This window comes from Juglans microcarpa x Juglans regia, chromosome 4D, assembly GCF_004785595.1.
Source record: "Juglans microcarpa x Juglans regia isolate MS1-56 chromosome 4D, Jm3101_v1.0, whole genome shotgun sequence".
Lineage (NCBI taxonomy): Eukaryota > Viridiplantae > Streptophyta > Magnoliopsida > Fagales > Juglandaceae > Juglans > Juglans microcarpa x Juglans regia.
This window is the reverse complement of record NC_054600.1, coordinates 9,824,535-9,837,953: the sequence shown is the minus strand read 5'-3', so window position 1 is coordinate 9,837,953 and position 13,419 is coordinate 9,824,535.

The following is a 13,419-nucleotide window of genomic DNA, read 5'->3' as shown; positions in this document are numbered from 1 at the left end:
CCTTGAACATATTGAACTTCAAAACCATGCTCCCAGTGCAGCCTCTTTGTCTAGTCTTCATTATGTGTAAGATTTCATATGCCACCATTATATTGTCTGTAATCAGTTATTCAGGAATGAAAGCACTTTGATTGCAAGAGGTATTGTTGAGAGAACGTTCTTTGAGCTTGGTTGCTAATACTTTTGAAATAATCTTATACAAGACATTAAATAAACTAATAGGTCTAAACTCACTAACTAATAAATGATTCTTCACTTTTGGTATTAATGCAATATAAATATAATTAAGAGAATGGTTCATGACCTCTCCATTTAAGAACTTGAGAACAACATTACATACCTCTTCACCTACTATACGCCCTGGAAGAAGCAAGCTCAAAACCCATTAGCGCTTGGTGATTTTAATGATGTCATTTGACTCAATGCTTCCTCTACTTTAGATCTGGTAAATTCCCGGGAGATTCTTTCATTCATTTCCATTGTCACACTAGCCTCCACTTATTTAAGGCACTCTACAATGTGTTATGTTGATGGACAAGAGGATGTGAATAACTCTTCAAGGTATTTCTTGAATGGAGAGGCTAGGAACTGGATTTGGTTTAAAAAAGGGATTTACACCCAATGGTTGGACGACATGTCACCATCTCAAGAAAATTAGAATAGAACTAGCCATAAGTAATTACATCAACCTCACTTCTCTCTTCTCCCCTCTCTCTCTCTCAAGCCATATGACCTGTGTCCCTTTCTGCTCTCTCTCTCTCTCTCTCTCTCTCTCTCTTTATCTCTCTCTCCTCAAGCTGCACCTCTCAGTCTCTCGCCTTTCGAAACTCTCACACCATTGCAACCCGTGCTCTCTAGGTGGGTTTACTCATACTGATGGGAGAAAAGCTATACCAATATGCATACTTTATTTTGCCTTTGTTTTCATTTTGTTTAAATAATAATTAAAATACAAAGCATCAAAGCTGGTGTATAAAAATTGACAAAACATTTTCATTCTCCTCCAACACTTTGATTTTGATTAGAATCCAGGTTTCAAATTCCTCTTGTCCCTTAAAGATAGAGATCTCTCAAAAAATCTTCCCATTAAACAGTTCTCACCAATCCTATATTTTCCCATAATCAATCCAAAATTGCGTCTTTAAGTATGGATTAGACCATCAGTTTCAATTACTTTGATATAATATCCATGTAGGGAATCAGACTTTAGTCTCCCATAAGAGCAAGGTGGCAACATAACTAGTATAAGACCAATCCCTAATGTGCTTAAGCAGGTTTGTAGCAAAAATATAATTATTAGTACAATGAGTAACCATTATGTCATAGACCATTATGCCTTCAAACCCAGAAATGATAACAAAAAACAAACTTATCCTTGTTATGAAAAGCAAAATAATGTCAAGAGAGAATTATGACACTTATAAAACAACAGTAAAGTGATGTATAATTGATAACTGACCAGTAGGACTAACTTATCATTGTCAACCTCCAACGAATTCTTAATATCAGGAACTGTAGCTTTCTTAGATGCTGGCATTGTAAACATATCAAATTCACTACCTTGACCATGAAATGCAAACCCTCAAAGGGATGTAGCGACAGCAGCCCCAATTCAACTGATAAGCCCCCGACTAATGAGCCCCAACCAGGCAGGGCCGTAATAGGCGTGAGAGTTTCAGGCTATGATGGCTTGATGGGGAGAGACTAAGGGGTGCAGCTTGAGGAGGGAGGGAGGAGGGAAGGGGAGAGAGAGAGAGAAGAAAGGGACACAAGTCGTATGGCTTGAGAAAGGGGGGAGAAAGAGAGACAGGGGTTTGATGCGATTACCTACGACCAGTTACATTCTAATTTTCTTGGGATGGTGATGTGTCGTCCAGCAATTGAAGGGTGTAAACCCCCTCTTTACATACATCCGGTTTGAAGTTATTCTCTTTCTTGAAAGCCATTCAATCTTGGTTTATCTCTAAAAAGGTTCTATTTTGAGAGTCAACAATTTGCCTGATACTATTTTTTCTTCTCCTTTGGTTTGCACAAGTATGAAAGAACTTGATATTTCTGTCTCCAAGTTGGTACTAATTTCTTTTTGCTCTCTGTCTTTTTTTTAGATATTCTTATTCAAGCATAATACCCAACTCCCCTTGGATTCTCTTTATCATTATTAGACCCCTCCATAACTTCAGTTGCTTAAGTCTAACAATTTTTTCTCTGATATCCTTCTCACTATCCTTTAGATTTGTTTGCTCCATCTAATAAGTGTATCTCTGCATAGGCTTAGGAGATCCTACACTCATGTTAAGGGTTCATGAATTTCTATATCATTTGACCAATATGCCTCTATTATCCTAACACATTCTTTTCAATAGCCCAACTTGCTTCATACTTGAATATCTTTTCTTATACCCTGACCACTGACTTAACTTACTGAACAAGAGGATTATTGGTTTGTAATATGAACTCCTAGCTGCCAATCCTTCCACCCAAAATTCTTTATACATTTTAAACCACAGTGGATTTGCTATTGTCCTGCCTAATCTTTGATTTGTAAAGGACTCACCACCATGTTTGTTGCTCCATGTAAACTTTCCCCCTCTCCAACCAAGATCATGTAAATTGTCTTCTTCCAAAGCCTCTCTAAAATTACCCAGTTGGGTTTCAATTCTTGGTCTACCCCTTACTTTCTCTTCTTAAGAAATGAATTCATTAAAATCCCCAATCATACACCAATCCTGATGATCTAAAGGTTTTAAAAAAGATATGAGATCCCACGCCTCTTTCGTCTTACTAACTTTAGGATGTCCATAAGATCTATTAAGTAACCATTTTATTCTTTCATCTGCATTAGTTATCCAAGCATTTATATGCCTTTGTGAATAATTTACTATTTCAATCTCCACCTCTATTCTCCATAATAAAACAAGGCCACCACTTTTCTCCATAGGTTCTACCACAAAACAACCAACAAAACCCAAAACTTTCTTCAAATAAACAATCTCACTGATTTTATCTTAGTCTCTAAAAGGAATACTACAATGGGTTTCTTTTCCTTCACTATAAACCAAAGGTCTTGAACTGTTTAGGGGTTCACAAGTTGTTCGCTTAAAAATATAATCTGCAAGTGCACAAAATCGTAACAAGTAGTAAAATGTTTTAAAGAAAACGGTTATCGAACCCACAAGGAATATTTATGCTATTGATATTGAAATTGACTAAATTAATTACTATTTGGAAAACTGAAATTTGAAGAATGGTTTATCTAAATTAAATTGAAGAAAAGAACATTAAAATTAAGATTTTAAAAATAATAAAAATAGATCTAGAGTTTTTGACTTCACCTAACAAATCTCACACAATTTATTCTTCCTTATTATGGAATCCCAATTATCTCAAGTTGATGATAAAAATCCCTTAACTATTCAATATTTTCTCTCGAACAATACCAAAAATATCTCCAACTAATAACTTCATATCTCTATGTGAATTTAATTAATTAGTGACTCATTAAATTCTTTGTATTTTTCTTGAAAATCACACTAGTCGCGATAAAGCACCTCTGCTTTCACTCAACTAATGGTGTTTGATCCTAGAGCTTTAATCACAAATCACCTCTCAATCTCATTGCAATCCAAAAGATCGAATAATAGTTAACTAGAAAATTGCAAGCATTAAGAATAAAGAATAAACACTAAATCATGAAAATAAAATGACTTGGAATATAAACTGTGTTTAATACTAGGCTACATCAAAATTCTAGAAAATAAAATTAGTTCATAATGAAATTAAAAAGAACAAGAATAAAACTGGTGTTCTTCATTGGAGTCAGTCGATGAAATATGCGGCTCTCGCTTCTGCTCTCCAAATCTGCCTCCTTGAAAGAAACTCAATTAATAAACTCTGAACTATCAAATTCTAAACTCCAGTCTATCTAAAACTCAAAACTAAAAATAATATTACGAACCCAAACTCCATATTCATCCCATTAGACGGGATTAAATAGATGTCAAAACTCAAACCCGAAAACAAAATAAATGCGGCTACAATCTAGCCTAAAAATCTGGAAAAATAGTTTCTAAAGATAGATGTTAAAATAAAATGAAATTATCTCAAAAATATTGAAATTATCTAAAATGGAAGATTCAGTGATATGCAGCTTGATTTGCGGAGATCGGGAGGATTTGGTAGTCAGTAAATTGATTATAGAACTCGGGAAAATCCCATCGGGTAGATGTCATATGCACTAAATAAAACTAGCGGGCTTGGAGGTCACAAAGACCACACTGCCCTCTCCTTGCCTATTATGATCGCCATTGGGTCTTCTCGCCCAAATCTCATCTGCTCTCTTCAGTTCTTACTGCCTCTCATTGGTCTGAATCCATAGTCTCTTCTTTTGTACTAAAATACTCTCATTTTGCACTAAATCTTTTCATTCCTTCAAATCCAAGAAAATAAATATAAATATGTAGAAATAAAATAAAATCAATAGTATTGAAGGAAAAATGATATTTTTCATAAATAAAATAGTGATAAAAATCACATAAAAATAACACTTATCAAATACCTCAAACTTAAGCTTTGCTCGCCCTCGAACAAGAAAGAAAGAAAGACAATTAAAATAAGCATTGATTTGATTCACAAAATTTATTACATCAAAGATTGTCTAAAGTCTATAATTCAAGGAATCATTCAAGATCAATCAAGTCCAAAAGTTAATTCAAAACTCAATTCCACCGTATTATCCATCTCACATTCATGTCTACTCTTCATTCTCACTTCATCATTAACTCTCCGGATAGTTTTATGCAAACAAGTAAATAAATAATGGATATCTAAAAATTTCATAGATTTGTTTTTCAAATCACTCTCCACTAATGTAGAACATAAACTATCACAAGGGATTAATAGGTCTTTATTAAGCTTATAATGTAAGGGCAGGGTGAGGGATACAAAGAAAACGTAGGATTAAAATAAATCAAGAGAATTTAAGTTGAACACTAACATAATAAATAGAGCATTCTCACAAACATCTCTTCTCAATTATTATAAATCTCTCAACATACCTCTCTTTATTATACTTTCAAGTATATTTCTCTTTGGCCCTTTATTCGGTAGGTCAGACATCTTTTTTTTTTTTTTGGTGGAAATATTCCATACTTTTTCAACTGTCTTTTTGGATGACTCTCATCGGCCTTTTCTTGTTGGCCACATAGTAGACGAGTTGACTCTTCATACCCTCAAACTTATGATTTTGATAATCTAGCTATAATTACTTTACTTGTAGACATTCTATCTCTCTTGCCTTTCATGCTCTTGTGAGTCTATGACTTTGTGTAAACTTAGTTATTTTGAAATGTAAGGATATCAATGTTTAAGCTCAAATGGGGTAAGGAATATGAAGTTTACAATAAAGACAAATATAAAGTCAAAATATATTTCAATAGAATTCAAATGGGCGACCTAGAGATAAAGATAATAAACAAGTAAGCTTGAAAGACTCAATTGGTCCAAAGAATGCCTTAATCATTTTCCTAGTAATATTCTATCTAGAATTTTGCCTCGAGTGTAATCAAACAAGTTCTAGAGTAAGTTGAGACCATATAGATTCATAAAATTCACATAAAATTTCTCTAGGTACTCAAAACAATTAATGATCATAAGAAGCATTCATTGAACATAGAAAATATCAAATTAAGTAAGATCAAGTAAAGAAGTAACAACTAGACTTAAGCAATGAGAATTTTTCTTAGAAGTTATAATCAATTTTAATCATATTCTAATCATAGGTTTTTTATTCATCAAACGATATTATTTTTATCATCATCATTTTTATTATTATTATCATTATTATTATTATTATTTATTTTATTTTAGAAAATAATATCATTTCCCCTCAAATTGAAATATCACATTGTCCTCAATGGGAAAAAAGAAGAGAAACTAAAGTAGAGAATGAGAGAAGGTAAGAGATGCTCCCCTGAATTTGTCCAGTTATGTTATTTGAATATTTTCCTTGAAGGCGCAGTCGTGTACTTCTTAGAGATCTCCTTGCCTCTTCGTTCCTGCAAAATGAAACAAAATGAATAATATTAAACAAAAAGTAAAAATTAATAAATAAAAAAAACTTGGGTTGCCTCCCAAAATCGCTTTATTTAAAGTCTGTAACTAGAGATTGTCTGCTCAGCATGTATTACTGGCGAGATCGATAGATCACTTTTTCGAGTTAAAGTCTCCATCCATATAGGGTTTTAATCTCTGTCCATTTACTTTAAATGTGCCTTTTGTCTTGTGATAGACTTCAACTGCCCCATAATGGAAGACGCGGATTACCACAAACGGTCCCGACCACCGAGATCGCAACTTCCCTTGGAAGAGTTGAAGTCTTGAGTTAAATAATAGAACTTTCTACCCAACTTCAAATTTCCTTATCAGAATATGCTTATCATGCCAACTTTTAGTTTTGTCTTTGTAAATCTGAGTATTCTCATAAGCTTCATTTAGGAACTCATCAATCTCATTAATCTACAGTATTATCTTCTTGCCAACCGCTTGTAAATCAAAGTTCAGTGTCCTCATCGTCCAATAGGCTCTGTGTTCTAGCTCCACAGGTAGATGATAGGCTTTTCCATAAACGAGCCGATAATGTGACATCTCGATCGGTATTTTGAATGTTGTTTGATAGGCCTATAACGCATCATCTAACCTTCTCGCCCAGCCTGTCCAAGAGACACTCACGATTTTCTCCAGTATGCGCTTTAAATCCCAATTAGACACCTCAAGCTGGCCAGCAGAAAATTCACCACGACCCTCACATCATTGGTTGGCAACACGATCACTTCCACTCATTTGGAGACATAATCTATAACTACCAAAATAAATTTGTTAGAATATGAGGAGGGAAAATTACTTATGAAATCTATACCTGAAGCATCAAATAATTCAATCACTAAAATATTGTTTAAAGGTATTTCATATTTCCTAGAAATGTTGACAACGCTTTGACAATGATTACATAAAGTAACAAAATTAAAAGAATCTTTGAAGATAATCGGACAATAAAAACCGCATTGTAAAACTTTTCTTGTTGTTTTTGTTCCACCAAAGTGGCTGCCAGCTTCCAAAAAGTGGTAGTGTCTGAGTATGCTCTTCATCTCTCCCTTGGGCACACATATTTTGATTATCTTATCCGTGCAGTGTCGATATAGAAAATGTTCCTCCCAAAAATAGTATTTCAAGTCAGAGAAGAACTTTTTCTTTTGTTGATTTGTCATCTCGGTTGGAAGAATTTGGACACCAAATAATTTACCATATCGGCATACCATGGGACAACTTGTATAGCCATTAATTGCTCATTCAGGAAGGTCTAATTAATTGGAAAATTCTCCTCCTCAGCCGCCTCTTCAAGCTTAAGGCGAGATAAGTGGTCGGCCACTTAGTACCTTTCTTATTTCTTATTTCCAAATCAAACTCTTGTAGTAACAGAATCCATCGTAACAGTCTTGGTTTAGCATCCTTCTTCGCCAGCAAATATTTAATAGCTAAATAATCAGTGTAGACAACCATCTTTGAACCTATCAAATTAGAACAAAATTTGTCAAAGGCAAACACAACTATTAACAATTCTTTTTCAGTAGTAGCATAATTCAGTTGAGCTTCTGTTAAGGCTTGACTTGCATAATAAATAACATGAAAAATTTTATCTTTTCTCTACTCCAAAACAGCTCCTATAGCATAATCGCTAGTATCACATATTAATTCGAAAGGTAAATTCTAATCCGGTGATGCAATGATAGATGCTAAAATTAATTTCTTTTTCAATGTTTCAAAAGCATGCAAACATTCATCAGAAAATTCAAACCGAGTATCTTTAATTAACAGAGTGCAAAGAGGTTTAGTAATTTGAAAAAAGTCCTTGATAAACCGACGATAGAACCCAGCGTGACCGAATAAGCTCCTCACGCCTTTCACATTGGTCAGTGGTGGAAGTTTGTCAATAACTTCTATCTTTGCTCAGTCGACCTCAATTCCCTTGAAGGAAATGCGGTGGCCGAGCACTAATCCCTCCTCGACCATGAAGTGCATTTTTTCCAATTAAAAACAAAATTTGTCTCTTTGCATCTCTATAAAACTAAAGATAAATTATATAAGCAGTTATCAAAAGAGTGATAAAAAACTGAGAAGTCATCCATGAAGATTTTTAAAAAATTTTCCACCATGTCCCAGAAAATAGACATCATGCATTTTTGAAAAGTGGCTGGCGCATTGTAAAGATAAAAAAGTATGCGCCTATATGCAAAAGTGTCGTAAGGACAGGTGAAAATGGTCTTCTCTTGATCCTCGAGTGCAATGGCTATTTGATTGTACCCAGAATATCCATCCAGAAAACAGTAGTAGGTATGACTGGTAAGTCTTTCTAGCATTTGATCAATAAATGGTAAGGGACAATGGTCTTTCCAAGTTGCATCATTCAGTCTTTGATAGTCTATGCATACTCTCCATCCCGTGACCGTCCTCTTCAGTATGAGTTCATCGTTGTCATTTTTTTATCACGGTTATCCCTCATTTCTTTGGAACAACTTGTACTGAACTTACCCATGCACTATCTGAGATTGGATAAATGATCCCGACATCTAATAGTTTCAATACCTCTTTATGCACCACTTCTTGCATTGATGGATTCAATCTCCTTCTGGGGTTGGACGATCGGTTTAAAATTATCTTCCATTAAAATCTTGTGCATGCAAATTGAAAGACTAATTCTTTTGATGTATGAGATGGTCCAACCCAAAACCATTTTTTGCTCCTGGAAGACTCTCAGTAACTTTTCTTCCTCTACATCACTCAATGAACTAGTAATAATAACTGGGAAAGTAAAGTCCTGGCCCAAGAAAGCATACTTTAAATTTGATGGAAGCGGCTTGAGTTCAGGCTTGGGTGACGTCAACTGAGATGAGTGTAGCTATTCCACTTTCAGTTTTATTGAAGGAAAAAGGAGTGGTATAGTTTCTAAATATTTCTCACACTTCATAACCTATTCATCTTGGGATTCAATAGATGTAGAGTGAGTAAGACATACCTCAAGTAGTAGTTTTGGAAATTCAGCTCCATAAGTTTCGTCATCCTTGATCGTGTCTCAGTCGCTTGTTTGAAAGCAGGAATGTACCTCCGAAGGGAATTCTATATATTTACATACATCAAAAGTGAGTTGCTCCTCGCCGGCCCTCAAAACAAGTTTTCATTTCTGGACATCAATTAAAGTTCTCACCGTCGTCAAGAAAGGTTGGCCCAGTATCAAAGGGATCTCCTTGTCCTCCTCCATATCAAGTACAATGAAGTCGGCGGGGAAAATGAACTTATCAATCTTCACAGTACGTCCTCAATGAATCCTCTTGGGTATTTGATAGATCTGTCCACAAACTGTAGAGAGATGGTAGTCGGCTTTACTTCTTCAAGACTCAGTTTCCTGAAAATAGAGAGAGGCATTAGATTAATACCTACTCCTAAGTCACATAAAACTTTTTCAAAATAGAAATTTCCTATAGTGCAAGGAATCGGGAAACTTTCCGGATCTTTCAACTTAGGTGTCAGCTTCTTTTGTAAAATTGCACTGCTCTTCTTAATCAGTATCACAGTCTCATACTCCTCTAACTTCTGATTGTTTGATAATATATCCTTAAAAAATTTTGCATATTTAGGCATTTGTTCTAAGACTTCAATGAGAAGAATATTAATATGCAATTGCTTAAATATACTCAGAAATTTAGAGAACTGATTATCAATTTTATTTTTCTTTAATCTTTGCGGAAAATGAATTGGTGGATCATAAGGCATTTGCTCAAAGGCTTCAATGAGAGGAATATTTTGGCTTGTATAGCTTGTTGGATTATACTGGATGTCGCCTCATTGACTGAGGGCATTGCATAGTCTTTTAATGCCTTGTGCTCCTGGTCGACCATATTAACTTTACAGGCAGCGACCTCTTTATTTTTCTCTTTATTTTGATCCGACGTAAGGTCCTTTCAATCTTGAGATAAAAAAACGTATGCTTTAACAATTTAGATCAGCGCATGCACTTTCTGAGATCAAATTAAATCTTTATTTTTTTTTATAAATAAAATCTATAGTAAAAATCTAATTGGTATCAATATTATTAACAAATAACTATTCCCCGACAATGACGCCAAAAACTTGTTCGCTTAAAAATATAATATGCAAGTGCATAGAATTGTAACAAGTGATAAAGTGTTTTAAAGAAAACAATTATCAAATCTACAAGGAATAATTATGCTATTGAGTATTGAAATTGACTAAATTAATTACTATTTGGAAAATCGAAATTTGAAGAATGGTTTATCTAAATTAAAATGAAAAGAATAACACTAAAATTAAGATTTTAAAAATAATAAAAATAGATATAAAGCGTTTGACTTCACCTAGAAAATCTCACACAATTTATTCTTTCTTGTTATAGAATCCCAATTATCTCAAGTTGATGATAAAAATTCCTTAACTATTCAATATTTTCTCTTGAATAATACCAAAAATATCTCCAACTAATAACTCTATATCTCTATGTGAATTTAACTAATTAGATTTTTCTTGAAAATCACACTAATCGTTGTAAAGCACCTATGCTTTCACTCAACTAATGGTGTTTGATCTTAGAGCTTTAATCACAAATCACCTCTCGATCTCATTACAATCCAAAAGATCAAACAATAGTTAACAAGAAAATTATAAGCATTAAGAACAAGGAATAAACACTCAATCATGGAAATATTAAAAATAAAATGATTTAGAATATAAATTGTGTGTTCAATGTTAGGCTACATCAAAACTCTAGAAAATAAAATTAGTTCATAATGAAATTAAAAAGAAAAATAATAAAACTAGTGTTCTTCGTTTGAATCAGTTGATGAAACATGCGGCTTTCGCCGCTGCTCCCCCAGATCTGCCTCCTTGAAAGAAACTCAATTAATGAACTCTGAGCTATCGAATCCAAAACTCCAAACTCTCTAAAACTCAAAACTAAAACTAAGATTATGAACCCAGACTCCCTATTCATCCCATAAGATTGGATTAAATAGATGTCAAAACTTAAACCAGGAAACAAAATAAATGTGACTACAATCTAGCTTAAAAATCTGGAAAAATATTTTCTAAAGATAGATATTAACATAAAATGAATTATTCTAAGAATATCGAAATTATCTAAAATGGAATATTCAATGATATGCGACTTGATTTGTGGAGATCGGGAGGATTTGGTAGTCAGTAAATTGATTACGGAACTTGAGAAAATCCCATCGGGTAGATGTTGTATGCATTGAATAAAACTGGCGGGCGTGGATGTCACAAATGAACGGGCATGGAGGTGACAAAGACCACAAGACTCTCTCCTCGCCTATTCTGATCGCCATGGAGTCTCTTCACCCAAATCTCATTGGCTCTCTTCAGATTTCGTTGCCTCTCATCAGTTTGGATCCGTAGTCTTTTCTTTTGTACCAAAATACTCTCATTTTGCACTAAATCTTCTCATTCCTCAAAATCCAAGAAAATAAATAAAAACATGTAGAAATACAATAAAATCAATAGTATTGAAAGGAAAATGATATTTTTCATAAATAAAAGAGTGATAAAAATCACAAAAAAAAAAAAAAAAACACTTATCACAAGCTCCTGACAATTCTAGCATAGGATCAACATTGTGGTTGATGGGATTGACTAGCATCCTCCGCCAATAGCTTTGCATTTTTTACATTTTTCTTTCCACTACCAATTTTAACTTTTTTTGATCCCATAAGCAATGATTCTTCTTTTTCCTCGACTAATAGATTTCTTTTTGTATTAGGATAGCTGAGCAAAAAGTCAAATGTTATACCTCTTTCTTTGACTCTCATCTTCCAACTACCTCTTGTTTGAGTCTTATTGCCAAGCTTATTTGCATGTGTACAATGGCCTTATTCCCCATCCTTCTCTAGATAACCTTATAAATCAACCTTACAATCTGTTTTTCTCTTTGGCCCATATTCTAATGTATTCTCGTTGTTAGGACTTTTATAAGGTTGGCTCGTCATAGCATTTTCTCCCGCTCTTACAACATCCATTTTCTCTTTGCATTTCAAGAATTCCCCCAGATTCTTCTCCTCAATTTTCGCCTGAATTTCATCTATAATATCCTCTATGACTCCATTTTGAGTTATATCCTCCATCACCTCCTCAATTTTTGTTGTTTCCTTCTTGACCCCACAGTCTCTTGATTATCTTCTCCATCTTTGCTCTTACCATATCCCGTTTCACTCATGTTGTCGGCTGCCACCATTGGACTGGTACCAGTATCAGAATTGCTTCATCTTTCCCTACGGTACCAAAAGTTTTCCGAAGCGGATCCATTAAAGCTTTTGTTCTCCAGGTTTGTTTGTCTTGTTATATTTCTTTGATACATGCTTGGATCTACATGCAACCACGACCCAAACTGATTAGCTACTTTAGTAGTCTGAGATATCTGAATATCACTGTTGAAACATCCCTGAAAATTGTGTATTATCCGATCACATTTGAAGCACATACATGGTATTTTTTCATACTTCAGAGGAACCTACTGTCGATTTCCTTGCACATTAATAGTTCTACCTCTTTCTATGACTTTTGAAAGATTCAATTCTATTTTAATTCGTAGATAATTTTTCCACCTGACACCATCCTCTTGTACATCTATCTCGACCACCCTACTAATCGTGCCTCCAATTTGTTCCCTACATTCTTGGTTCATACATTCTAGAGGCAGATTGTGCATTTGGACTTAGAAAGATTCAAACTTGAAATTCAACTTGTGTGGTTGGTTAAAACCATCAAATGGTTGTAGGATAAATAAGTTGTTGTCGAAAAGCCCAGGTCTCCCTTACATCAATCTCTATTTGTCCGTATGAGTTGCAAACGTGATGATGAACACATTTGGCCTAAGCTTCAGGAAAGAAACCAATTTGCTCACCTTTCATCCTTTCGCCATCGTAAAGCATACGACGTCTTTTTCGATAGGTTGTTCTAAGCACATTTGGTGTAACCGGTCAGGTTCGGTCCGATTTTGGACATAATTTACAATTGAACCAGTATATATCGGTTTTAAAATTTGAAAAATCGATACTGCACCGGTTACAACCCTAAACTGATACTTCCGATTTTACTGGTTCTGATGCGATTTTTTCGATATATTATATATACTATATAGAATATATATTATAGTATATAATAATATAGTGACAATATATTGTAGTATATTATAATATATATTATAAACTATAGTAATATAGTGATATATTATAGTATATTATAATATATAGTGATATAGTATTGGTATAACTACAAATACAATAAACTATAGTGATAACATATAGTTATTTATATATGATTTTAAAATTTAATATTATA